Source organism: Heterocephalus glaber, unplaced genomic scaffold, assembly GCF_053883595.1.
Source record: "Heterocephalus glaber isolate CG9 unplaced genomic scaffold, H.glaber_assembly_v1.0 deba00000071, whole genome shotgun sequence".
In the NCBI taxonomy this organism is placed as follows: domain Eukaryota; kingdom Metazoa; phylum Chordata; class Mammalia; order Rodentia; family Bathyergidae; genus Heterocephalus; species Heterocephalus glaber.
The window spans coordinates 8,387,501-8,414,738 of NW_028258137.1; the positions used below are offsets into that span (position 1 = coordinate 8,387,501).

At 44.1% G+C, this 27,238-nt stretch overlaps 1 protein-coding gene across 4 annotated transcripts in view; it reads right to left on the minus strand.

The window, feature by feature from the left end:
- Nucleotides 1-27,238, minus strand: part of Wwox (WW domain containing oxidoreductase) — a 930,576-nt gene that overhangs the window by 493,901 nt on the left and 409,437 nt on the right. For 2 of the 4 annotated variants that reach the window (XR_015450909.1, XR_015450905.1), the window contains exon 8: nt 1-27,238. This exon is cut by the window's left edge and continues 257,885 nt beyond it; it is cut by the window's right edge and continues 117,821 nt beyond it. The exons of the other annotated variants lie outside the window; for them this stretch is intronic. The gene's annotated coding sequence lies outside the window, so the exon portion shown is untranslated. 4 annotated transcript variants of the gene reach the window in all.

The following is a 27,238-nucleotide window of genomic DNA, read 5'->3' on the forward strand; positions in this document are numbered from 1 at the left end:
CCTGCAGAGTAGGACCCTAATGTTGAACATCTTTTTTGTCTCTTTTTTTGATAATCAGCTTGTGAAAGACAGCCCCACATTCAAGTTTCCCATAAGGCAAAAAGAGGAAATCCAAAGTAACCATTAAATTGTACTTGTATATATTTATGGTGAATAGCATAGTTTATAAAAAGGCAAAGTAACAGAGAAATCATTTTTTAAATTACACAAAATTTTAACTGTACTATATTTTTTTGAACAACTGTACGGAATTTAACAAGAGGAATACTACAATATAAGAAAGGCACTTTGGCTGGAAAAGAACAATCTGTTTTATGTTAATTATGTTAAGTTTTAATAATAGCTCAGCAGTCAATTTTGTTAAAGAAGCTATGATGATGGGTTGTAGACTATTACACTGATAGCCATGAATTCCAAGCTTACCGTGAACAATATCCTTAATTTGTGGGAATATCATTCTCAGAAGAATGTGCCTCCTAACCAGCATGGGTCCTGACAAGGCATGCTGCCCGCTCAGTGCCAGGCCACTGTGTGCTAGGAATGAGCATGGTTCAGCTTCCCCACTCAGAGGGTCTCAGTTGGAATGCGGGGGGTGGGGGGGCGCACACAGGTGGTGCAAAGAACAGCAATGAACATCATGCTGTTGTCCTAATGGGCTTTAGTGTCACCACGGAGCACCCCAACCCCATCATCGGAGCACCTTGCTGTGGCTTTGACGATGGGCAAAGATGCTGGCGACCTGCATCCGCCCTGAACACTGGGCAGAGATCAGGACTGGGTTTCTCAGCACAGGAGGTCAGAGCTATAATCCTGGGCGGCACTAACTCTAAGTGATGGAATTTAAAGGCTTTGGTTTTTAATGAGCTTGGTTTAGAAAAGACTGGCACTGGGTGGTTTTGAAACTCCAGGCACACTTCCCACTCTGCAATTAGCACACAAGTAACAGGCCTGCCCTTTTTTACTGCAGCCAGGGGAAGGGAAGGAAAGAAAAGGGCTGTGTGCAGTGTCCTGTCTCTGGGAGAATGGGAGTGTGAGGGTGGCCTCATCGTGAGCCATTTTTGTGCCTTGCACCTGCTGTATTTTTCTTAGGGCAAGGGGTGAGGGGTCTAAGAGGCCAAGTCACCAGGTATTGATTACATACGGTCTGCCTAGCGGGACACACCTGGAGGAAGAGGAGGCGGCAGGAGGCTGGAGAGACAAGGCTAAAGTTTCAAAACAACCTGAGAACACTGAAGTATCCAGTATCATCAAGAGGCCAAAGCACAGGATGCAGACTTCAGACATTCCTAGACTGCCAGAGCTCAGAGTCTCGGAGAATTAGAAAGGAAAAAAGATGAGCAGGCTGACAGAGACCTGTCAACTTTTTATTTTATCAATTAAAGCCTTTGTGAAGAAAATGAAATCAGAGGGAACACTGAAAAAAATGAAAGAAAGCATGGAGCAAAAGAAGAGAGAGAGGAACGACGACAGGATGGAAGGAAAAGAGAAACTGTCATTTTCTATCATCATTATTAAAGAAAAAACATTTAACATTGAAAAAAAGATAAGAAGATATAATCCTAAAGGAAATAGTTTAAAAATTGATACAATGCATTTTAAAAAACTCATTCAAATTGATATAATGTAGTTTATTTAAAAAACTCATGCATTTATATTCTTCTCATTTTGCAAGAGTGATGACAGATTTGTCACAGAGGGCCTCTGCTATGTGAGAGATGACAATTCTCTTTGGCTTGAACGTGTGCCCTCTCAGCACCATCCTGGCACGAGGCTCTGGGATAAATAAGGAGCTGTATTTATACCTGAACACCGTGGGCTGGAGGACAAAAGGACAACATGGCAGACAGGATGGCACTGGTATGGTGGAGAAAGTGACAAAGGGAACCCCAAAGTGCTCCCATTTGCAGTACATGGGAAGAAAGTGTTTCCAGCCCCTGCAAATGCAGAAACATCTGAATGTTTGCATTTTCAAAGTGTAGGTTCTAATTAAGTTTTCCATACTGAGTGCGGAACCCCGGGGCTTCACACTGAGCTACATCACCAGTCCTTAAACATCATGTTATTTTGAGACAGGGTCTTACTAACTAACTACATTGCTGGGGGCAGGGGGCGGGGCTTGAATTTGTGATCCTTTTCCTTTGGCCTCCAGGTGTGCTGCCATTAGAGGTGTACATCTCCACGCCTGGCTTCGGGTCCTAATTTTGGAGGGAATCCACTGTTTTTCAGTCAGACAAGAAGGACAGATCACTTGTGTGTCACCACCCCAACCCTCCTGGGCCCAACCAGATGCGCAACAGAGTGATCTCTTTCAACTTCATCTCAGGGCATCCACGCCCTCCCGGGCCCAATGCCTATGGTTTTCTGTGTTCACCCAGTGGAGCTCTTTCCCAACCATGAAGATGGGGTCTGAGTGATGCAGGTGAAGCTGGGAGGCTTTGGAGTCAGACAGGCCTGAGCTGTAACCCCAGCTCTCCTGGTCACCAGCTGGTGACCTGAGCTGTGACTTAAACTCAGCTTCAGACTCTCATCTGTGCAATGAAAACAAGGGCAGTGCCTCTCTCCCTGAGGCAGAGAGGCATTAGAGAGAGATTAAGAGGTGATGCTGGGACATCAAACACACAACACATAGCATGGGCCGTGGGAGGAATTCAGTAAACTGCAGCTAAAAAGGAAAAGTAGAAGAAAACAGCATTCCTTATGGGGACAGGTAGACGGCAGTGATCTGGAACAAGGGTTGTCATCCCACCCTCTTTTCAGTCTGTCCAGAGCCACTGAGTCACCTGCAGGGCTCTAGCTGGCCAAGGCTGATACAGGCTTCTCCCTGCCCCGACCTCTGCTCTTCTGGACCTCGCTCACTGCTCCACTCATAATCTCTGAAAACACGCTGGAGACTGGCAAGGCACAGAGCATTAAATCTTGCTGAATCCAAGAAGACAGAGAGGTTCTCATCAATGAGACGAGAAAAAAATGAAACTTCATCTGCCGTGACCAGTGAAGTACACAGACGGGAAAACATGCTCAGGCAACACTAGTCAAGCTAAGTGCCTTGGGGAAACCATTTAATTTCCGGAAGCCTCAATTTTCTCATCTGTGAAATGCACATAATGACTGGAGCAGGTCACCCAGTGCCCAGCATACAGTGAAGTGTTCATTAAAGAACTATAATTTATTATTATTTTCAGTTATGATCATGCCGATTATCACAGCAGAATATCTCCTGAAAAAGCTGGCAGGAAAGGCAGGTCTGCTTTAGATCTCAATTTATCTTTTGCATGCAAGGAAATGACTCTGCTAGCAAGATGCCTTTCGCTCCTGAGCCAATAAGATCTATCCAGAAGAGAACAGGATGAGAAAATATGAATGGGAAAATCCTAAAGAAACAGGTAACTCCCACACTCCTCTATAATCTGACAAAAGAGTGATTCTTTGAGCACAAACCAGTGTATTAACCCCAAAGGAATCATTTTAAAATAAGGCTCTAATTTTGGGAACCTGAGGAAGTCTGCATTTTAATAAGATAGTTCATTGTATCCCAAATACAAAACCATTGTTTGCCTGACTCTATAATTTATTGTTAGACAGCCACTGTGCTATTACTGTAGCAAAATGAAACACACAATGATTTCACTAATAAAACAATTGGATCATAAGGCAAAGCAGGGCTTGGCAGTTTAAACAGAGCCAAATACCCCTGAGTGGAGAACTGCAGAGTCTAATATTCCCAGTTGGAATTTCACCTTTCTCTACTCTTCCGAAGAGAAAATCATTGAAGCCTGTTAACAATACCATTACTGTCTCCCTAACTTAATCCTTTGTTCTTTCCAAAGAAAAGACGGCTGCTGATTATGAATATTCCACTCTACAATTTCCATCAATTAATATACTACCGTGTTCTTATTATGGTATTAATAGCTTTTTGATTTACATTAGAAAGTATATATTTTACACCATGGGCAAAACTCTTCCTTCCCCTCTGACGGAAAGTGCTTATGTAAAAAGAACTTACAATTTGGAAAATGGAGGTGGGGGAGATGAGTGGGTGTCCATAATTACTTGGAAAAAATACAGTCTGTTCTCCTTACTGCTCTCTGCTGGGGAATTTTTGCTCCCCAGGCAAGGAGGGCAAGACAGCTCCCAAACCTCTCTGTCCTTCTCCCTTTCCCCTAGGGACAAATCCTGGGCACAGCTGTCCAGAGAACTCAGAGTTTGCACCCTGCCTTTCATGAACGACCCAACGGGCAAGGCAGGATTCAGCCCCCTCCTGGTGAATCCAAGGAGGGTGGTGACATGGATGAGAAAGGAATCTCAGTGAGGAAGAATGGGTTTTGTCTGAGTGGGAGTGAGGCTAACCCTGATCTGCCTCCCCATCCCTGCCTCACTGGGAGCCACGTGATCTTGGCTGTCACTTACACTCCTTGGGTCCTGAGGGCTGTTCTGTAAAATTAGAGTATTCACACCCACCCATTGTGGGTCCAGCATATCTGGTAGAAACCGAATGTCGTGGTGCCTGCAGGCAGTGCTTCTTATGGTGATAGGTGGGTGGCAGTGGCTTGGAAGAAAAGGTGGTACCCTGCCCTCTTCCCTGTCTGTCCAGAGCTGCAGGGCCTGAGTCACCCCACAGTGACCTCAGGTCTGTTCTCAACTTCTGCTTCAAAGAACTGAATGGGTGGCTGTTCAGAGGAGTCCCGATCTAGAAATGTCTCTGAATCCTGTTTCCAGAGCTCATGCTGCTGAAATTCAGGGCAGTGTTCTCTGCTACAGCTCACCCTGAATCCACAAGATTCTAGTATTGGTTCTGCCACCGACTAGCTCTTCACCAGTCCAGCCTGTACCTGCACCAATCGAGGACGCTGGTTCCTAACGGATGTTACCTGCTGCCACCTGCCCCATTCTCATTCCTAAGGCTTGGATGCTTAGCCCGTGGAGGGCTGGAAAACATGAACTAGTGGTCAGTATTAAAACATGGAGACGACTTTACATGCAAACCCCAAGTATGACTCTCTCCTCTCCAGAATTCCAGAGTTTCTATCCAGCCCACTTCTCTTATTAACATTAGACTACAAGTGACCCCTCCCATACATACTGCCTTTTGTCCTTTTGTTATTAAAACACAGTGTGGGTTGGCCACGTCACTTATTCTCTGTAGCATGTGGGCAAGACCCAGAGACTAGGGACTGAGGCTCCTTATAAAACTTCAGGATCTCTGGACACCAAGAGCAGTGTTTCCCCTCTGTCCCACTGCCCACGCTGCCCTTCCTAACCCCAGAGTCTGGGGAGATGCCCTTGGGCACCTATGACTTTGCTGCTCTGAGACTCAGGAGCACGTGCTGATTGACAGGGTTGGGTTTCGCTGCATTTCTCATAAAACTGTGTCAGGAACGATTAAATGGTGAGGCCTGGAGAACACACGGATGTTCATCTGCTGATGCTGTGTCTACACATGACTGGAGCCAACCAGAGCCGTCCACAGGGCCAGTTTAGTGAAAACCAGCAGTCAGAGGGGCTGTGTGATTGAACTGACAGCCAATTCCCCAGCCAGGGCAAGCAGCCTTGGGCTATGGCAGGGGCAGGGCAGCCGGCCCTTTGGTTCCTTCCCATTTAAAACACTTTGCAGAGACTTGAGCCCAAGGTAGAGATTCCGTTCAATGTCTGTGGATTGATTGATTAATTTAAAGCCCCTGAGAAATCCCATAGGTTCACAGAGAAAGCCAGACGAGCTGAGAATTTTCCTGTCTTCCTCAAAAGGAAAATGTTCAAGAAGCAGCCCCCTAATTGGAGATGATTTACATTTCTGTCTTGATCTCAGAACTGCAGGGAGGGATGAGACTGGCAGCAACCACTGCAGCCTGGGCCAGAGCAGCAGCCAGCTGCAGCCGGTGTCTGGATTCTCATCTGATACCTCTGGACATGCACAGGCTTCTGTGAGCCCCCTGTGTGGTCTCCTTGTTCAGACTTGAGGGTCTGACAGAGTTATACAATGTCAACTCTGCCGCTTGCCCACTGCCTAAACAAGTCACTGAAATTCCCGTGCCTCAGTTGCCCTGTGGAGAAACGGGATTAGAGTGAGCTACTGAGGTCAAATGCACAGCACAAGTCTGGCTTAGATGCTCAGTAAAAGGCACTAATGTTCATGAAGGTGGCTATGAGGAGGACAGACACAGTCTCTCCAAACACGGAAGAAGGACTCCATGGGTGGACTCTGACCCAGATGGTCCTAGGGCCCCTTCCAGAAGCCCAGAGAAACTGTGAAGTCAACTCCCTCTGCACTTCAGTGAAGAGATGTTCCAAGTTCACCCAGTGCTCGGATACGCCAGGAGACTTGCTTTCAAAACATCTGCCTGCTGACTGCCATGAGACACACCATACCGAGAGACACACCGGGGTCTCCCATGTTACCTACCCACAATGTAGCTGGTTAACACTGAGGTGGGTGCTCAGAGTCTCTCCCCCAAGGAGGATGTCTCTCCCTGGAAAGAGATCTCTGACCTTTTGGCCAAACTGCATAAAGTAAATTAGACTAAAATGTTCAAGAAGAGGTGGGGAAGGAGGAGGAGGGGAAGTTAATAATACCTTACAAATTCAATTTGCATCCCCTCTTGACGTAAACCCAGTCTACATGAGTTTCCAAAATAAGCAGTCATTTGAAATCCTCCTGCGTGATAGCTGGTCTTACACATTTCTAAATACCATCCCCTTAATAAACTAAATCACACAATGTAGTGTTAACTGGTTCTAGAATATTCTGACAAAGAATATTTTCTGTTTCTGGGCCAGAGCTGGTCATTTCTTCTTGGGAATATGATGTTTGAAAATCAGTTCCTCCTATTATTGATTTCTCCCTCAGCTTGTAGAAAATCCATGATTCCCTAAACATTGGTCTTTGAAAGCACATTGACTAAAATCTTCATGCTTAATTCATGAAGCACAGTCTGGAGATTAGTGGAGCTGGACATGGACCAGGAATACTTTATCATATTCTAATAAGCAGAGGCTGAAAATTGCATTTCTAAAGCTACGGTATTAAAGGGCATACCGCAAAACATGACCCAAACATAACTCAGTAGTTTTACAGTGTCTGAAAAGGCTTTGATATGATAAAGTATGCTGACGAGAGGAATAAACACAACTAGAAATTTCTGAATTTAAAAAGGAAAAATGGGGGGAGAGTGCTTGGCAAACATTCAGTATATTCATGGGAAAATATATATATTATAAACTCATACACTGTGATTCCCACTAAACAAGTACTGACTAGTGAGCCACACTACAGATCACTGTAAGAGCACAATTTAGGGGTTTGGAAACCATAAAAGCATGCAAGATGAAAGAAAATAACTAAAGCAAGCCTAATGAGGTTAATTTGAAGGTTGCCAGAAAAACCTGAGTGTTGTCTTTTCAACTTTTCTTAAAACAGGTCTCTTTCTGAATGTAGAGAGCAATGTGCATGGCAGTCTGTGGCATTTGGGGTAGGTGGGTGCTAGGTGGTGGACCAGGGGCATCGTTTAGAAAACTGTGCAGCCTAAAAGTCCTTCTCAGTGCAGGCAAACAATTTTTGACAAAAGCATGGCAATGTGTAAAAAGCAACCCTGGAACCAAACATATAAATTAGCATGTAAATGGCACTGAGTCCAGTGCCAGGGACACTGTAGGTGCTGACAGTATCTGTTTAACAGATGGATGGGTGGATGGATGGATGGATACATTAGACAGCAAGAAAGCAACAGAAACGGGTCTTATCCATGTCACAAAAGCTCATGGGGTCTTTGGGTCTACTCTAAGGAGTGCTTGCTGAGCTATTTTCCCTCTGTAAAGTCAAACACTGATTACCAAAGCATTAGCTCAGGAATTGTTTTCACAGAGACAACAGCTTTCAGATTGTTAGCACCTGGACCCACTGGTAGCTCCAGAATTTCTAGGTATGAGAGCAAAGGGGACCAGGAATCACATTGCAGGGGGAAGGATGCAAGAGGTTCAAAAGATTTGTCTTTAAACCGCATCAGCGTAGCTAGGTGAGGATGTTACTTGAATCGAAAGTTTACTGAGAAAGTCTCAGGGGAGGCAGGGGTGGGTGCTGTGGAGATTAGACCAGACCGATGGTGTGTGATTCCCACCCCTCCAAGCCGGCCCTCATCACTGCGGGATCAGGGTGGGAAGATCAGAGGAGCAGAACTCCTGCTGATTCCTATGATTTCATGTTTCTGGGTGTGCGTTCGCCATGCGCGGTACCCTTTCTTTAATTAATGAAGCAGGGTTTGTCCTCTACAAGGCCCTGTTTATGTCCCAGTGGAGTCTCCTGGCTGGCCTGACATGACACAATCTGTGTTTTTCCCCCCAAGATGGGCCTTGACTGCAGCAAGTTCTGGAGCCCTGGAACTCCACCACTTCAGCTGGCTGTCCCTCCTCACCCTTCACCTCACTGCCACCCTTATGGTCAGAAGCTGCCCTAGTGCCTCTGAGGGCCCCAGCTCATCCTGCTTCGGGTGCCCGCAGCTCCCCTGTTCCCTCACTGTAACCTTGATACACCCTAACTGGTGCACACCTCCCCCTACACGACATGTTCCTATAGGTCAAGACCATGACGAGTGAGCCCACAGACCCAGGTCTAGCCTGGAGCCTGGCCAGGTAGGATTTCAAAGTACATTTACTGTCCGAAACCAAAAGACAAATGAAGGTGGTGAATACAGAGTATGTAACCCTACAGGGAAACTGTGGATTTTGCTTTTTGATCTATATTCCACATCCACACTTGTTAAAAATTTATTGTGTACAGTTATATATGTATATGTGTATATGTGTATGTGTATATATGTAAGGCAAACCAAAAAATACAGTGAATGTTTAACTTAAAAATGACAGTAAAAGACACATTACCGTAAAATACACTCTCTCTGGCTTTGAACACATTTATCTCATCATTTTCGACACTTTCTGAAGCAGTTCTGCAAGTCCTTTTTCAGGAGTGGCATTTGCTGTGCTGTCATGGCTGCCTCAATGTCCTGAGTCAACTCAAAATATTTACCTTTCATGGTCATTTTGACTTCAGGGAAGAGCCAGAAGTCACATTGTGCTGGATGTGGTGAACAAGGTGGATGAAGACCCACTATCATGTTTTTATGAGCCTGTCTTTTTATTGGAAGGCACTCACAGGCAGCAGCATTTACCTTTTTTTTTTTTGGTACCAGGGATCGAACTCATTTACCTTATTTTTGATCACACCTATAAAGACACTGACAAAAGAGGATTCCAGAACTGCTTCAGAAAGTGCCAAGAATGATAGAAGAGTGTTCGAAGAAAAGAGTGTTTTGAGGGGGATTAATGGTGATGTGGCCTTGACTGTCAAACATTTTTCAAATTGAAACATTCACCACATACTTCAATCACATCTTATATGATTATAGAAACTTTGAATATAAGAAATGAGCAGAGAGCTGGGGATTTAGCTCAGTGGTACCACACCTGCCTGGAAAGCACAACGTCCTGAGTTGAATTCCTGGTACCAGAAAAAAAAAAAAGAAATGAGCAGAAAGAACAAAGAATGGAAAAGTACCCATAGCCCCATAATTTAGCATTTTTACCCTCTCAATACACATCGTGCCCCATTTGAACACTGCCCTTCAAAGTGTCCTACTTGATGGAATCCAGATTTCTGACGGCAGCTGCTCACGGCACCACTATAGAGTCATCTGAGCACGGCTCACAAGTCAAGGGGCACTACTGGGAGGTCAAGAGACCAGAGGGTGAGAGGGACAGAGGGCAGACTGAGGACCGTGGGTTTGAGGGATGCAACCTCGCACACAGCCATTGATGGCACTGATGGCCTGATGACCATGTTCATGACAAAGACAAGGCGAGGATCCCTTGGTGGACATGAGGTCCCAGCCAAAGCGTTCTACATGTGTGTATGTGCGCGTGCCTGCTGGAGGGAAGTGGGGGCTTGTGGCTTCCGGCTGCAGGATGGAAGCAACCAAGGAGTAGATTCTCAAGGTGGGTGAGGAAGAACAGACTTGAGCTCCAGTTGCAGGAAAGAGGAAAGGAGACATTTCCAGTTGGCAGAGCCCTTGGCCCCTCTGTTGCCTCGCTGTGGATGGGCCTTCTGCTGGAGCAGGCTATTAGACGCCAAGTCTCCTGTAACTGCAGCCACAGGCACATCCTACTGCCACCCTCTGGGCCTGCTGCCGCAGGGTTTACCAAGCCTTGTCCCACAGCCACCTCCACTGTGGCAGCCGTGTGCCCCACAGCCTGAGCCAGAGCCTGGCCCCTGGATGAAGCATTCTTCCCCTAAACTCCGCTGGCTCCCTGGGCCGGGGCTCCTTTCCACAGGCCTCTGACAGTAAGGATGGGGTTGCTGTGAGAGGAAACCACTGCTTCCTTGAGAGACCAGCCCTCCTTGTTCACTTCATTAGAATTCTTTACTTGCAGTATGCATCAGCTGCTATTTAAATAAACAATGAGGGATTTGAAACAGAGAAACTATGAAAATGAAATTACTTTAATTCACATCCAAAGAGGCTGGGGCTGGAGATTTCTCCAAATGCTAAATAAATAAATAAATAAATAAATAAAAACTTAAATTAGTATCAAGTTGGAGGTAGCCTATGAGTGGCAAAAGGGGGCAAAGGAGCCAACTGCGGCCATGACAATCTATTAGATATCTATTACATACTTATTAGTTACCAAGTTTCCCAGGTGATGCCTGGGGTTTCCCTTAAATGCAGAATGCAATAGGGGCTGGGGATTGAGCTCAGTGGTTTTGCCGCTAGCTGCGCAAGCGCAAGGACCTGAGTTCGATCCCTGGTACCCGCCCCCCCCCCAAAAAAAAAACAACAAATGCAGAATGCAGAACTGTACCAGGAATATCAGACCCTTCTGGAAACAACAAGGAGGAGGCGGGAAGGCCACGGCTTATGTCACCTGGACCTGGTGGATCGTGGTAAGTGGGGGAATCTACACTTTTTTGTGACTTTGGACCATGGCAGAGTGGACGGGGTAAGCTGTAGGCCAGCTGTACTGAACAAGCCGGGAGACTTAGTGGTCCATGGTCAGCTTTCTTTGTCCAAAGTCAGGTAGCAGAGTCACAGGTGAGATTTCACTGAGAACAATGGCTGGGGTTTTGAGCTCAGAGCACTGCTGAGAAGAAGAGCCTGGGGAAACCCAGGACTGACTTGCAGTGCTGCATAGGGTAAAAGTTTATTTTATTTATTTATTGTTTTATTAATTTTACTAGTACATTTTAAGTATACAATATAATGACATTCATCATTGGAAATTTGCACCTTTACGTAATCTCTCTTGGTTCTTATTTTTCCCCCTTCCCCTGCCCTCCCTTCAACCCCTCCATCCCTCCCTATGTACAAAGACTTTATTTCCATTTTTTTCATTTTCTCATATTAATCCCTTTCCCTTCTTTCCTTCCCCTACCCCTCCCATTTCCTTCCCCTTTGCCCCTATTCTTCCTATTTCACATTATCTATTATACCACTTAGTCCTTATTTACACTTTCAGTTTCTCACACCAGAGAAACTATTCGGTATTTACACATGGGTGTACTAGTTATTTCACTTAAGAGTATCGCCTCAATGTGCATCCATTTAGCTATAACTGTCTCTAATTTCTCATTTTGATGGCTGAGTAGTACTCCATTGTATAAAAAAAACACATTTTCTTTATCCAGTCTCCAGTTGATGGGCATTTGGGCTGTTTCCAAGTTTTAGCTATCACAAACTGTGCTGCTATGAACATGGGCGTGCATATATCACTGTGGTATGATTCTTTTAATTCTTTGGGGAAGATCCCCAGCAGTGGAATAGCAGGGTCAAATGGGACTTCCAGTCCTAGTTCTTTGAGGCATCTCCATACTGATTTCCACAGTGCTTGCACCAGTCTACACTCCCACCAGCAGTGGAGCAGGGTTCCTCTTTCCCCACAGCCCCGCCAGCATTTGTTATTGGTTGATTTCATGAGAGCAGCCATTCTTTCTGGGGTGAGGTGAGTAAAAGGAATTGATGTGCACACATATGCACGGGGCTTGGCTTCATTTATGGGGTTAGGAAAGCCCTCAGGATTCCGAGGGATACGCCTGAGGACAGCTTAATGGATGGGCATTAATACCCCAGGGGAAGGAGAAGTTGGTTCTTGACTTTATAATGCTCTTGCTGGGGACTTTATGAACATTACTGCACCTCATCCTCAAATTGATATCTTCCCATTTGGTGGGGGAAGAAACTGAGACTTCTATAGTGTTATGGATTACACAAACTGGCTGTGGCGATGTGGGGTTCAGAGGCAAATCATGGTCATTCACTTTCCACTCCAACCGCCAGGGAGGAAACCCAGAGATGCCGTGTTCCTGTGCAATGTAGAGGTGCTTAGATCAGCTGACCAAGGGCTCCCCGGGTACCCTGGGCTTTCACCCTTGCTGACTCTGGCTCTGTCTCGTCTCTGCTCCTCTGACTCAGGCAGCCTTGCTGCATGTAACCTGGAAGAAGCTGGCACATGGTAGGGCACGGGGTCAGCGGTGCAGGGGGCACAGGGGCTTCTGCCTACAGCTGAAAAGACCGTGGAGGGACACGCAGAGCGCCATCTTTATATCTGCTCATCCCTCCGCCCTGCACTGTGGCCAGGGTTGGGCACTGTGTAGGTCACACCTGGACCTTCTCCTACCACTACAGTTGATGGCAGTGGGACAGGTTTAATGATGGCCCGTTCCATCTCTGCCAGGAAGAGAGACTGGTGCATCACAAAGGAGAATGAGGTAGCATAAGTGGTACCTATGTGACGGGAAAAGATGCCAGGCATGCAAAATTTTAGCTAACAACACAATAAAGTGAAACTCAAGAGAGTTAGGATGGGCCATGTTGCCTAGTGAGGCAAAACTGAGCAGTGTTGAAGAACATCCATTGTCTCTTTTCCCTTGGCCTCAGGGCCTCTACACTCTGCTAGGCACATTGGTGTCAGCACTGAAGGTCACACTTCTCGACCTCCCAGCAGTTATTCAGGTTCAGTGACTAAATCGTAGCCAAGGAGACGGAAGCAGGAGTGGTGGGGAGGCATCTTAGAAGGCTCCTTGGCAGGGAGGAGGTCAGTCTTCTTCCCTTCTTCTTCCCTTCATGCTGCCCGAACCTTTTGGACTAGCAGGTGACCCTGCAGGTGGAAGCAGTGGTGCAAAGTGGAAGCAGAGAAGGAGCCTGGGTAACTGATGACTGTGGAGTGGCCACAGCCCTGGACAGCCAGTTTCCATTCTTTTGTGTGGAAGAATCTGCCACCACAGTTGGGTTCTCATTACCAGCAGCCAAACAGAACTTCTCGGAATTCAATTCACCCAGCCTGCAATCTAGGCTGTGAGATGTGTCCAGCCTTGTTCTCCAACTCTAGTAGTAATGACAACAAAAAAGAAGCAACTCCACTTCCTCTTCTCCCTCCTTTTCTTCTCCTCCTCTCCCACTCTGATCTCTTTCATAATCTGCTATATGCATGTTTTCATGGCTATAATTTAATTCAGGAGCTCTCAAGAAATTATATAGTTCCATATCATTAAGTGATTGTTTTGATATCATGCTACCCTTCTCCAAGTTCCAGCTATTGGCAGAAAACACCTACCTCCTACTTAGCAAAGCAGAATCTGACCTCTAAACAGTGATACAGTAAAAACAACAAAATGGAACAAAAAAACACATCTGTTTTACCAGTAGCTTCCTTGACTGCCAGACATTTTTTTAATACACTGGTGTTCTTTATTTTCACATATGTACATCATATATTGTAATACGGAATGGATATTGACTGCAGCTGAGGTGAATATCCACATGTATTGACCTCAGAGGTAAATATTGACGGAGACAAAGGTAAAATCGATGCTTACCTTGAGGGATAATAAATCTGGATATGTATTGAAATAAGAAGTCAATAGGCTCATTGTTACAAACACTAGTGGTCATAGTCACTTGAGCGCGTTTGTACACTGAGTGGTCAGTGATTGTTTTCTAGAAGACAGAGGCAGCAGTAGGAGCTCAGACAAACTCCACAGTCATTCTGCTCTCAAGTCTGTCTCCAGCTCTCATTGAACTAGGTAAAGAACCCCAGGCAACCCCATCCAGACCAGACAAGGTCAACCTCCCTCTTTGGGAATCAGTTCTAGGATCAGGTACTTTATAATGATTATTTTAGCTTGTTCTCTCCAAAACAGCAAAGGTGATCAGATTACCCCCACTGTACAGCCTGGTAAACTGAGAGGCTGAGAACTCAATGAGTTGGGCTAAGGGTATAGTGATGAATTCAAAACTCAGGTGTCTGATGTCAAATGCGTCCATCACACCACAGACTTTAAATAAAGACTATAAATCTGGGGCACAGCGAAAAGAGATGGGTGTCAGAGAAGGAGAATGTGTGTGCGGGGGGCGGGGCAATGGAGCTTTATAAAGGGACAGCCCCAGCCTGCCTGTGAATCTTCAGTGGCCTGAGCTCCTAATCACAGAGGATGTGTCCCAGGAGTCTGTGCAGATGCAGGCACCTGACGTGGCTCTGGCCAGTGATGTGTCAGGATAAGTCTGTTGCAGGGATTTAGGGAAGGGCCCCTTGTTCCCAAAGGAGACACACAACCAGAGAAGGTCACATTTTCCTGCGGAAACACACCATCTGATTATGATGTCTGAAATCGCTGCATCTCTCTTGAAAAAATGGAGAAAAAAGCTTCAGAATGCAGAAAAAGCTGACAGGGAATCACAGACCACTACGGGCCACCTCTGTGACAACTCTATGTCTCCACTTCAGAATGAGCGAGACAAAGATTTTCATGCAATAGCAGCCAAAGGGAGTGGAACTTTTTGCTTTATGCAGTCCAGCGTGTCTTGACTGGTGAGAGTAGGGGCCATGCACCCCCCTTTCACACATGCAGAACCTCCGACTTAGGAAGGAAAAGTGTGACATGTGGTCACCACACACACTGTTCGTTCCTGGCCGCTCCTCTGCTACCATCGCAGGCCCACCTCCCACTTGAGCTTACAGCATGATCTGCTGGAAATCAGCTTGTGCAAATGAAACCCAGCAGAACCAGTATTGATCTCCACCACCCGACCTTGAGGCTCCTTCATGTAATGTACAAGATGCGTCCTTTCGATACTTCCTCTCTTCAAAGGCTTTGGATTTCAAACTGTTTTACTGAGTTATAAGACCTTTCTTTCCGGCTGAACACAAGCTGGAGCAGAGCCTGGCTGTATCTTCTCTCCACCCTAGTGTTGCAATTTATCAAGAAACGCAACTGGTGCTTTCAATTTTCTTGTCTAGTCTGCTCCCTGGAAAATCCTCCCTTCCTCCCCAAAGGAGGCAGTCCTGTCCTCAGCAAGCAGCTCAAATGACATTAGAGTGGAGGGGCGCTTCCTGCACCCGTCCTGACCTCCGCTGCCCCCTGCACCTGTCCTCACACCCGCGTGACCTCGGTACAGTGGGAGCATTCCACACACTCGCTTCCATCTGTAATCCCCAGTGTGAACATCCCGACACATGTTAGCTGCTTTCCCATGTGCAGGAATTGTTTTACTTATTTCTGTGATCCTGGGACCTATCACATGGCCTGACACACAGAAGAAACACAAAATTTGCCGACTACTGACTTCAAGAAGGGAGAGGTAAAATCCTCCTGGAAAAACTAACAAATACCGAAGCTGTATGCTAAAGGCCCTCATCCCTCAAGGGCTTCCGATCTTTTCTTCCAGCTAAGAAGAAGCATCAGGGTCAAAGTTCCATATTTCTCATTCTATGGAAAGGAAAAAAGAAAAAGAAGGAAATAAAAGAAGAAAACATCAAAAAACAGATGATGAAGTAATTACATAAGGGAAAGTCAAAAGAACGTGAAGAGTCACATGCTGTAAGTTCCGTTTTTGCCCTCATAAGTCTGTCTTTTTACAGCAAATTGAGGCACCTTGTCATCTAATTACTGGTTATCTTTATGCTCTGAGCAGAGCTTAAGCAATCTCCTCCCCATGGTAGCTTCTTTGTGGTGACCAGGGAGGAGGATGTCAGTGGCATTCAGAGGTACTTGGGATGCCACATGCAGAAATGAACACTAGAAAAAGACTCAAGGGGAATCAGCCCAAGGAACCAAAGGGCCTCAATTTCCCTGAGGCTCTGTGTTCTCATTTAGAAAAACAGGATAGACTCACTGGTTGGTGCTCCAGGTGTTTTTGAAATTCCACGATTCTAACAAACAGTATTTCACTCATGGTCATGATGCACATCAAAGGTAGGAGGCTACTTCAAAAATATCAGAGTCCAAGAAAGGACAGACTTGTTGTTGAACAAGTGTTTCCTCCCAGTAAAGCTCATTTGGTTACAGAGTAGCCATATATTGACCCCCAGGATATAGACTAAGCCTTTCATGGTGGCAGCATCAAGAAATCAAGCTGCTCATTTAAAGCAAAGACCTGAATCCTCATTAACCACACTCAAATTCAAAGAGTCCCCAACCTGTTCAAGCTTGGGGAACTGTCATCAGGAGATTTCACAGGCTTCAACTGCAGGAATGGAGCCACCTAGGAAAACTTCCCCACTTGTCCATTTACCTGGCTGGTCTGACCCTCACTATATGCAAGCAGGATTAGCATGCAACAGTGCAAAAGGCTAGGGCCTTGCAGCATATTTGACAACCAAGCAGGGACCAGACTGAGCTTCCTAAAGCTAAGCTGAGCTGCAGGGTCTGATTTGCCACAGCTACAAAGAGTAGGCTCAGTTCTTGTAAACGCTCCAATCATTTCCAAGAGAAAGGCCACCTTAATTTTCATATCCAGGAGTAAACATGCAGAAAAAGGGTGTCACTTCAGAGACTTGATGTTTCCTGACAGCAAAATCAGTATGCACTGGGGTATTTTGCATATTCACCAGGAAGTAAATCTGGCACAAGGATCATTGAATAGTTCAAGATGTGTCTCTAGCTCCTCAAAATGAGGCAATGGCTTTGATCAAACACCTCTCTATCTGGGCTGCTTCTGTCTCATATCTGAGGCCTCAAAATGCCCTACGTGTCCAATGCCAATGAAGAGTGACATTTCTTCTGATCAACATCTCCATTTACCGTAATCAGGGGAGGGTGGTGAGGGAACCTCAGGATGCCAAGTGATCGCTTGTTTTCAGGATAATCAATAAGACACTTATCTTGAAAGATTCATGCAAGTTTGGAATCAATTATGAATGGGATGATGATAAAATTCTGTAGCAGAGTTGCTGGAGTGTTGTTTTTTAAAATTCTTATAGGAGAGTTATGCTCCATTTTGTTGGTTTCTTTGAATGTTATGAAAAATTTAAAAGAACACTAGCTGTATGATGCTATTATCAAATAGCAGGCTTACCTCATAACAACAGAGATTTCCAAACTCAGATACTGTAGAGTCTTAGAGTAGTATCTAGTAGGGTTAAAACAAGGGGAAGGAATTTTCAATCAAGCATAAAAAGGGATGCAATGTGTATATGGGAAATAACATGAATTTTTGACTCAAGAAATCTGAGTTTAAAATCAAGGCTCCAACAGTTATAGGGGGATGGTGTTGGGTGCACTGCTTAACCATTCTGCATCAAAAGTCCCCTAGGACAAAAAGATGATAATAGTGTCTTCATCACAGGGTCATAGTAAAAATGGAATGAGATTACCTATAAGAAAACTTTAGCACAGTCCCTAACATGCCATTGGCACTCAATAAATGCTAGCTATTCTCAATATTAAAGTCTGACTTGGTCACCCTCAGCAAGTTATTTAATTCTTTACAGTCACTATTTTCTCAGCACCAGGAATTGAACTCACAACCTTGTGCTTGCAAGGCAGGCGTGGTGGCACTGAGCTAAATCCCCGGCCCTAAGGTGTATGTTTTAAGGTTGTTGGGAAATTAAATTAGATAATGAGTAACAGCATTGAATACAGCAATGACTCACAACAGGTACTAAAGATGATAACTGGCATACAACTAGAGAGACAAAACTAAATAAGCATTTCGGAAATCTAGAGCTATCCTCCACCTTATGAGGAAGGAAGGAAACTGAGGCACCAGGAGGCTTATCTGGGCTCAGGTTACTAGAGCAATGATTTCACGAGGAGTCTGAAAACAAACATATCAAGGGAAGAAAGAGCTGCAGCTTGGGTGAGGCAGAAGACAATAAGAAATTCCAGAAGGCGAGTGGTAATGCTGAGCCACAGGAAGCAAGGTGAAGCGTAGCATGACAATGGGGAACCTGCCCATGTCTGGGTGGAAAGGAAGGGACAGGATCCAGGCCTCTAAAGAAGGCGCCATGCCTAAGCTGAGCAAAGAGAGACTATGCTGTGAAGAGACTTAAAAGACAGCATGAGTCAAGGAGTCCTGATGGGACCACCATGGAGATGAGGAGAACAGAAGGATACAGGACACAGAGGGCTTCCTTGTACCCACTAGCAATGCCACACCCTCCTGGCCATCAAAAGTCCAGCTGGAGGCCCATGAGTACATCCAGTTCTATGGAGCTGGTCCAGGGCCACCTAGGTCAACCCCCAAGTCAAGAGAATGCTAAGGAATTTCTGGGCTCCTGGCCAGCAGCCTGGACAATGGTCTCCATTCAGCCTAGGAGCCTACTTCAGGGAGAAGTGCTGTCAGGGCCTGGTCTCTGCTTGGCCCTAAATAGATCAACATTTGGCCTGAGCTTGCAGGTTACTTTTTATGAGCCTCACCATTTAAGCTGTCCCTATGGTCAGAAATAGCCCGGGGGTGGTCAGAACTACAGCCTTGTAAATCTGACATTATATTTAGGTCACAGGGACATGGCTGAAGAATTTCTTTTTAGGTTCAGGTTTTGAGAAACAGGTCCATAAATGCCTTTGAAAAGGCCAGGGCCAGAGGCCTCAGCAGAATGGGAAAGTAGGGCAGGAGGTCACCTAAACCTCTCACATCCTTACCACCAGCCCTCAACTACCTCAGCTGCTGGGCAAACTACTCTGTGACTGATTGAGGCAGGGACATTTTTTGAGGCATTACTGGTATGTTCAGAGGTACACAGATACTGAATGTTTAGCTTGAGGAAAGATTTACATGCGCATACACCTATACCATCCTGCCAGCGAGTCAATATGCAAAGCACTGCCAGGATGACAGGAGGTCCCCTGCGTGTCTGTTAAGATTCACCTCGGCTGGGATACAGCTCAGTGGTCGCATGTGCAAGAAGACATAGGTTCTATTCCCAGAACTGCACTACCCAAAAGATCCCCACCCTTGAGCAAGGTGGTGACTACTCTGATTTCCCTCACGTGGAGAATTCCTGGCTGCTTCTGACCTTACACAAATGGTCTCATGGAATATGTGCTCTGCGAAGTGTCTGGTTTCTTTCACTCAACAGCACGTCTGCCTCTCACACTTTATAACACACATAAAAATCACGCCTCCACCCCTTGTATTGGCCTCCATTGCACACCGGGCTGGGACCAATCCTTGTGTTTAATCTTCCCTGTGAATCTGGCCGATAGGAATTACTCTTCTACTTTGACTGATGAGAAAAATGGGAAGTCACAGTTTCAGTACCATCGAACAAAAATCCCAAGTCTGGAAATTAGTACACTGATGTTGGAGAACCAAGTGTCTGGAGCCCAAAATGTAACTATTTTCCTCTTGGCCAATTTGCTTTTGACTTTTGAATTTGTGGTTGCAAACAATGCACATAAAGCCCTTCTTGTCAACTCTGACACACTGTGGAGAGCAAATATTAACAACGGTGACTAAAATGGAGATAAAAATGAAGACAATGATTATGCCAGGCCTTGTATTCGTGTTGAGGAAGCAGAAATGATCAAGCTGGACACGGTTCTGGGCCTCATGAGTCTTATAGTCTGGTGTATAAGAGAGAAAATAAACACACCAATAACTATAATTACATACCCTGATCACACACGGCAGGGATGGGCTGCTTCAGACCACACTGGATGGCATAGCTTAGATACTATTTTTGCAATGGCATTTTCCTTCTTGAACGATTGGAGAACAAAAAAACCTGGGGACCTTCAGCAATGTCACATAGCAGTTGTGTGAAGATACCTAAAATATTCACACAAATAGGTATGCAACACTAACCAGCTTTGCTCTAATAAAGCTCTTCACCTGAGAGGCTCAATTACATCTGCAGTGGACTCTTCAGAAAGAGCACTTAGAAGGCAGCTTCGCCCTTGACTTTTGATTCTGTGTGTCAAAAGCACTTAACTCAAAACCCTCTGGATTCCCAACCTCACATCGGGTATGGGTTCCTGGGCCAGACCTCTCATGACTTGTGCTTTTACATTGAAGGCACTTGCATTATCATTATGCTGTCACCGAAATGGTCCCAGCTAGGGAAGATGAATGCAGAACCCTGACATTTCCAGGCCACTTCTCAAGGAATTGTTGCCAGGTATATCTTGCCACAAAACCTACATTTTATGACCAGAGATTCTACTTCAGAAAAAACAAAACACTCCTTAATGAACCATTAAGCAGTGATTCTAAGTTCCTTTGAAGATGCTGCAGGGGCCTTCCTGTTACACGGAGTAGGCGAGATTCTGGAGCTAGCGAAGAAGCAAGCCTGAGGACTGTCCGAGTTTCACCTGCAACCCTAAAATGCCAACACCCTTTGACAGATCAGCTATGCCCTCTCTCAGCGGGACCTAGAGAGCCAGTGGTGCTCCGACACTGGCTCGACCCTCCTCTTTAGGTTGAAGAACCAGGCAAAGCAGCTGCCCAGGTTTATAGACCAGTTATTATGAAACGCACACCTTGAAAGACTTTAAGAGGTGTTTAAGTAACGGACTCACAGAGACAAAGGCCTCAAGGGCAAAGGTCTAATAGATCTTTTGCAAATGGGAAGAGGCCGGAGAGATGGAGGTGGGGAGGAGGATTAAGAATAATTACGAAGGGCTGCGTACATGTGCCAGCTCTCCAGGATGGACGCAGTCCGTCTATACTGCAAACAGGAGCCAATGAGAATGTAGAAACAATAAAGAGAAAAAAAGAACAGAAAAGTCACGTCGGCCAACTCTTGTGTTACTCAAGAGCTCTGCTCAGAGAGGGGAAAGGAGAAATCACCAGCACTCCGTAGAGTCCTGTTTCTCTGCCTAAAGCGGACCTTGAATGAGTACACTTGACAAGTCCCAAAACCTTAAGGTTGTGTCCTCAAGGGCAAAGGCCTTCTGTTCAGCACCTCTTTATCCCCAGAACTAGCAGAGTTCTGGCACGAAGTAAGACGCCAGTGGATCAGTGGAAGGCAACACTGATACACTGTGTGGCAGTGGAAGGACCTCACTTAACTCACCTAGGAAACAATGGGTCACTGGGGTATTCTGCAATCAGGGAGCACAATAAGGATCCCTGAGTGGAAGTATCTGAGAGTCACAGCTCAGCTCAGTTGGATAAAGATCTTTCTATTAGCTCTAACTGTGCATAACACATTTACTATTAAACAGGGTGTCACCAGCCACTTGCTACAGATGACAAAGCACAGATGCTTGGGTGGTATCAAATCAAGGTTGGACTAATCAAGAAGCAAAGAATTAAAGGTCAAAATAAAAGACACACCATGTAAAACAGGGAGAAAGAGCTGTTCCAAAAGGGAAGGGAGCCAACGGTTGGAGGAAGGAGGTGTGGGAGGGAGAGTGGGCAGAGAATTAAGATGCACATGTAATGCACATATGCCAGCTCCCCACAATGAATATAATCACTGTAAACTGCTAACATGTACTAATAAAAAAGGGGGGGAACCAATGGATCGGTGACATTTTTGTGAGTCGCCACTGGTCGATAATCTGAAATATAAGGATCACCTATGAAGTTTTTCATAAAGCTAAATGGATACAAATCTTCAAACTCTCCTTACACAGCAGGAAAGCCAGGCAATATCAATATCGTGAAGAACAGGATTTTTAGAAAAATAAAACTTGACATGTATAAAAACAAACACTTCCTATTGATAAGGAAATGTGTTTTGATGCTACACTTTCATCTATGGTAATAAAATTAGCATTTTTATCCATATTCCACAGTAACCTCAAATGACAAGTGTAACACAACCCAGCAGCAATTGCTATCAAAAATATAGATTTTGCTTTATTTTTACCTTCACCTGACACACTTTGGCCGTGTATTGACCACTTAGAACATTCTTCTGGCCGTAAATCCGATCAATAATTCACTCATGCAGAACATATAACCATACATTTTCTGCTCATATAAACCCATAGATAATGAGTGCCGATTATAGCGTGGAGAGACCAAAAATGTTCATACACACAGACAGTGTTCCTTCTCAGAAGACTCACCTAAAAATGATCTTTGCCTTGCCTACAGATGAAATATTTAAAACAATGTTTGGATGCTGCAAGTTACACCTGACATATTTGTCGATTTTCACAGCTGAGAGGCGTGATTAGATTTGGGGGTCAGTTACTTTAAGGTCATCTTGAGACCACACATTTTAATTTCAAATTGAGGATGACAAACCTGATAAGCAAAACTTTATAAAATAAAAGGATATGAAATCAACTTAAGATACTAGTTGGTATGGGGAAAACTTTCGTATTAAGTCCTGTCATCCAAAGGTAAGGAACTTGGTGTTACAAGAGATAATTTCCTGACAAATAACCTTGATAGGTAAAGACACCTAAAAAATGCACTTGGTTTAACCTATTATCATCCTGGCTTGCCTTTATTCCCAAAGACCAAAAGGAAGAGAAGGGAACTAGACTTTGGTCTTGTGTGCTAAAGCTTTTCTTAGCAAAGATCATATTCCTAGAAAGATTACCATCACCATTACCATAGCCATGTAAGGCAGTAAGACCACCAAGCAGGCAGGCTCAGTCACAAAGAGTTAAACTGTAAAGGCAATGAGAGGGCCTAAAACTGCTTTAAAACTCAATTAAAATAAAACCAGTTCTTGTTAGTTTTTTCAGTCCAGATTTAAGACTTCTTCTGTATTATCTATTCATATGAAAAAGGGTACAGCAATTGAATTTTGAATTATGCTAACCCATTTTCCCCGCCATAGAAAATGTTGGCTTCCAGCCCAATGAATTCAATAGCCACATGCTCAAGACCTTTAATTATCTAATTAACGTAGTGTCATTTTAGCAATTAGTTCAAATGACGATATGTAACTTTTCTCTTTATAAAATCGGAATTGTAAATATTTTAAAAATACTTGTTATGGAGTCCCATATCTTGCACTTTATGGAGATACAACTACAATTAAAAACCAGATTTCCAATAAAGCTTTTGAATGTAAAGCATGTCACCAAAACAACTCCAATGTGACCAAAGGCTGATTTTTCACATGGCAAGTTCACAGATAGCTGTTAGAAATCTACTCAGCTAGACTTAGGGCCAGGAAATACCACCCAGGGAGAGGTATGTTTGAAGGAGGATGGACACAGAGATGTTCAGAGAAGACATTCTACCAAAGAATGCATTCTAATAAACCCACCACCAATGACATTATAAAGCAAATAACAATATAAAAGACTTCTCACAGAAGACTGCTCTTTCTCCTCATTTTCTCACCACTGCACTCTCCACGGAGCTGAATTCTAACTTGAAATCCTTCACATACTTTGCAAATCAGATAGTGTCAAGGTGGCTCCTATCATTTACGAATGCCAGAGCTTTTGGGATTATAAAGCTAACGTTGAAGAAAAGTGTGCTTATGCTAAAGAAGTGATTTCTGAGCCATTTACTCAGTCCTTCCACTCAGCAATCTGACTGTGATGGGAGCATGGTGATCAACACCTTTGAGCTTCTGCCAGGAGTCCCTGATTCCAATGGGCTAACTCAGATGCATGAAGGTGTCATTCATTTGGAATCACAGAGGAAATTGATCTGCCACTGGTTCTTAGCCTTGACTGAATTCCTGTTTTGGCACAGAAAATTGCAAATATGGCCCTTGCTCTCAGAGAGTTTGTGGTCTGGTAAGGGAAGCAGGCACCGCACACAAGACAGGAAGTGACCATCACACCTGGGCCAGGCACATCACTCAGAAGATGTCCAAGTCCTGGTGCTTTGCATGGTTTACAGTAAAGGGGTGACATTTTTCCTGGGATTCAGTGGGTTTTCAAGGGAACTTCACTGCAAATAGGAAAGCACAAAAGTGTTCCAGGCATCCCTTTAAGAGGCTTAAGGAGAGTATTCTCGTATTTTTTTCCTCACAACCACCTCACAATGCAAATGATGTTTGTTTTCTTCAGCTGAAATGCTGGAGACTCAAATGTTTCTTGGCCTGTTTTTCCATGTGTAATGAGCAGAGAGAGACAATCTCTGTGATGCCATTGGCATTCCAACTTAACGGCCAAGTTCAGAGATTGCCTGGCAGGCTCCCCTTCACTGGAATCCCACCTCCATGTTCCCTCACTGCACCCTCCTGTGGTCCCTCTTGCTTCCCAGACTCAGCTTCTGCTTCCTACCCTTTGGCCTGTATTCAAATAAAACTGAATTAAAAATCCAGAGATCCCATGTCCTTCTGTCTTTCTGACCTTTCAGGCTGGTAATCCTCCCTACTTTGCGTAGTAAACTCTAACTGGTCTTCAACATGGCTTGGATATCACTTGGTCTTGGGTATGTGCACTTCATCTCTCTCTCTTACCTCTAACTCCACATCTTCCATATCTTACAGAGATCTGTGTCACACTCAGCTGCAATTTATTTAAGTATCTATTTCTTTGACTCAGACATGAGTTAGGAACAAAGCAAAACTTGCCCTTTCATCCCCAGTGCTTAATAAAGTTATACCCACAAAGCCGGAGTTGCACAATTATAATCTGAATCATTAAATAGCTTTGTAACATTTCCAAAAGATTTTTTAAAAAGAAAACAAGAGCAAAAATGGAAAACTAAACATGATGGAGTGGCTGAAAATCTGAATAAGAAAACCAATCAACCAAGTAAAAAACTATGCAAAGGACTAAGAAAAAAAACGTGGAAGAGGTATGATACATTCTTCTTCTTACTACTTTACTTATGATAAAAGTTTCTGAAAAGGAAGCGAGCTCATAATTAATTTTAACAATCAACAAAGCTATAATAGCATTGCAAGTGATATTCATTTATGGCCCTGTACCCTCACCATTAAACCTGCTCAGAAACAGATATTCTGCAGCATTTAATATGTGTTCCAGGTGTCAGAAATGCAATACTGGAAGCCACACAGAAAACCATGGTTTCAGAAAATGAGGAGCTGGCATTCATTTTCATTTGCTTATAATGTTGAAGCATCATATTGATCTTTGTCCAAATGACCCATAGCTGGAAATGAATTTCTTTCAAACAGCTCATAACAGCTACCTATCTATGTATCTAAGCATCTATCTTTGTATATTTGGAGTGAGAGTGTATATACAATACATGTTATATAAAATTTGCTATTCACATATATTATATTAAATATAAAATTGAATGTCAAGAGACTAATAATATGAAGTTACTTTTAATTGCTGAAAAGGCAAAAATCCATCAGCAACAACTTACTTGGTATGTCTTGTGTTAAGGTGGAATATTATATAAGTACTTTCTGAAGGAGGTGATCAAAATGATGTTGGTAAACACATTATAGCATTTCTACAAGAACAAAAGATGTATATATATTTTTTTCCTTTAAAATCTTGGCCTATAATTCCTGATGTTCTTGTGAAAATACTAATTAACAAACTGGTTATTTAGAAGAACTGTGGCCTTTGCGGTAGAAATGATAGATAATGAAAAGCGTATTTGAATACATCCTGCCCAAGTGAAATCCTGAAACTGAACTGCCAAGGGCACAGCACTGATGAGGTCAGTAGGGCATGTGCTGAACTGAAACTCCTATCCCTGACAATCCCTAGCAATTCTCCACAAAGTGGAGGCTTCCCCATGACTGTGAAGGGAGGGCCAGCACATGGTACTTCAGAGCTCTGAATTGCAGAATTATCCAAAATATTTTAATGCAGGTGAAATATTTTAATATAGACACAATCATCCTTGTTTATATGATTTAGGAACCAAAGCCCAGAAAGGTTCAATATTTTGTCTAAGATGGGAAGTGGAAAGACTTGACCTTAAATTCTAGCTGGTCCAGCTCCAAAGTGGTGAGTCACACCCAGGACTGTAGAAAGTCCTTTCTTGATGAATTTGTAGTTGGATGAAAGATGAAACAGCCAAGTAATGAGCCAAGTGTGAAGGCATCCTTTCCTCATGATACCAGGGCTGGAATTTGGGGGATAAATGTTGGAGGTCTGGTTCTAAAGGAGTCTGACATCTGAATGAGATTACATCTACATCTGTATCTATGCATACATATGTGTAGATACAGAGACAGATATACATATATATATATATAGAGAGAGAGAGAGAGAGAGAGAGAAAGAGAGAGAGATATAGAAAAAGATGTTAACATATGTATGAACATATGGATCTATCTATCTACCCTACCTATACTGTATGTATCTTTTACAAATCCAAAAGACTAGACTGAAAATGTATTCAGCAAATACTCATTTTCTCCTTCTCCCCTCCTTGGAAGATGTAAAATACCCCAGCTGAATTTGGATCTGGTCATGTACCTGGCTTTGGCCAATGAAAAGTGATGGGGAAGGCTAAGTCTCAGTCTAGCCCTCACAAGATTTTGGGAGCTGCCAGTTAGCACCACGGGATGAATGTGCCCTAACTCACCACCCTACCTTTAGCCTGAGCTCTCTGAGAAGAGAGTAAAGCAAAGCCATAACAAGCAACATGCACACTAATCATGCTTTTAGGGCAATTTGTCATGCAACCATAGCTAACTAGGACACAAAGTAAAAATGAAATGAAAACAATGGTCAAGTAAGCCATGTGTGTAGGATGGCACAGAGGATTACTGAGAAAGGGTTAGGATGCCAAAGTCTGCATTTTCATGTGGTCTCTGCTTCCAGGGCCATGAGACTTCGTCGTGTGTGTGTGTGTGTGTGTGTGTGTGTGTGTGTATATATATATATTTAAAGAGACAGAAATGGAAAAGCATCTGCCTTAGATGACACTAGAGTGAAGGATAATGCCCTTTCAAACCCAATACCTCCAAAGAGGAAAAGGTGCAAAAATAATAAACAGAAATCATACCATAGCTCAATGCCTAACCAGGCAATGTCTTTCTTGCGGGGGAGGGGGGGTTCAACTGTTGAGTCTAAATTTTGAATAAAAGAAAGAAAAGTAGAAGTTTTATAGGTTCTGGAGAATCATAGAGGCATTATCTGTTACAGAAAAGTTAGTGAAACAGAAGG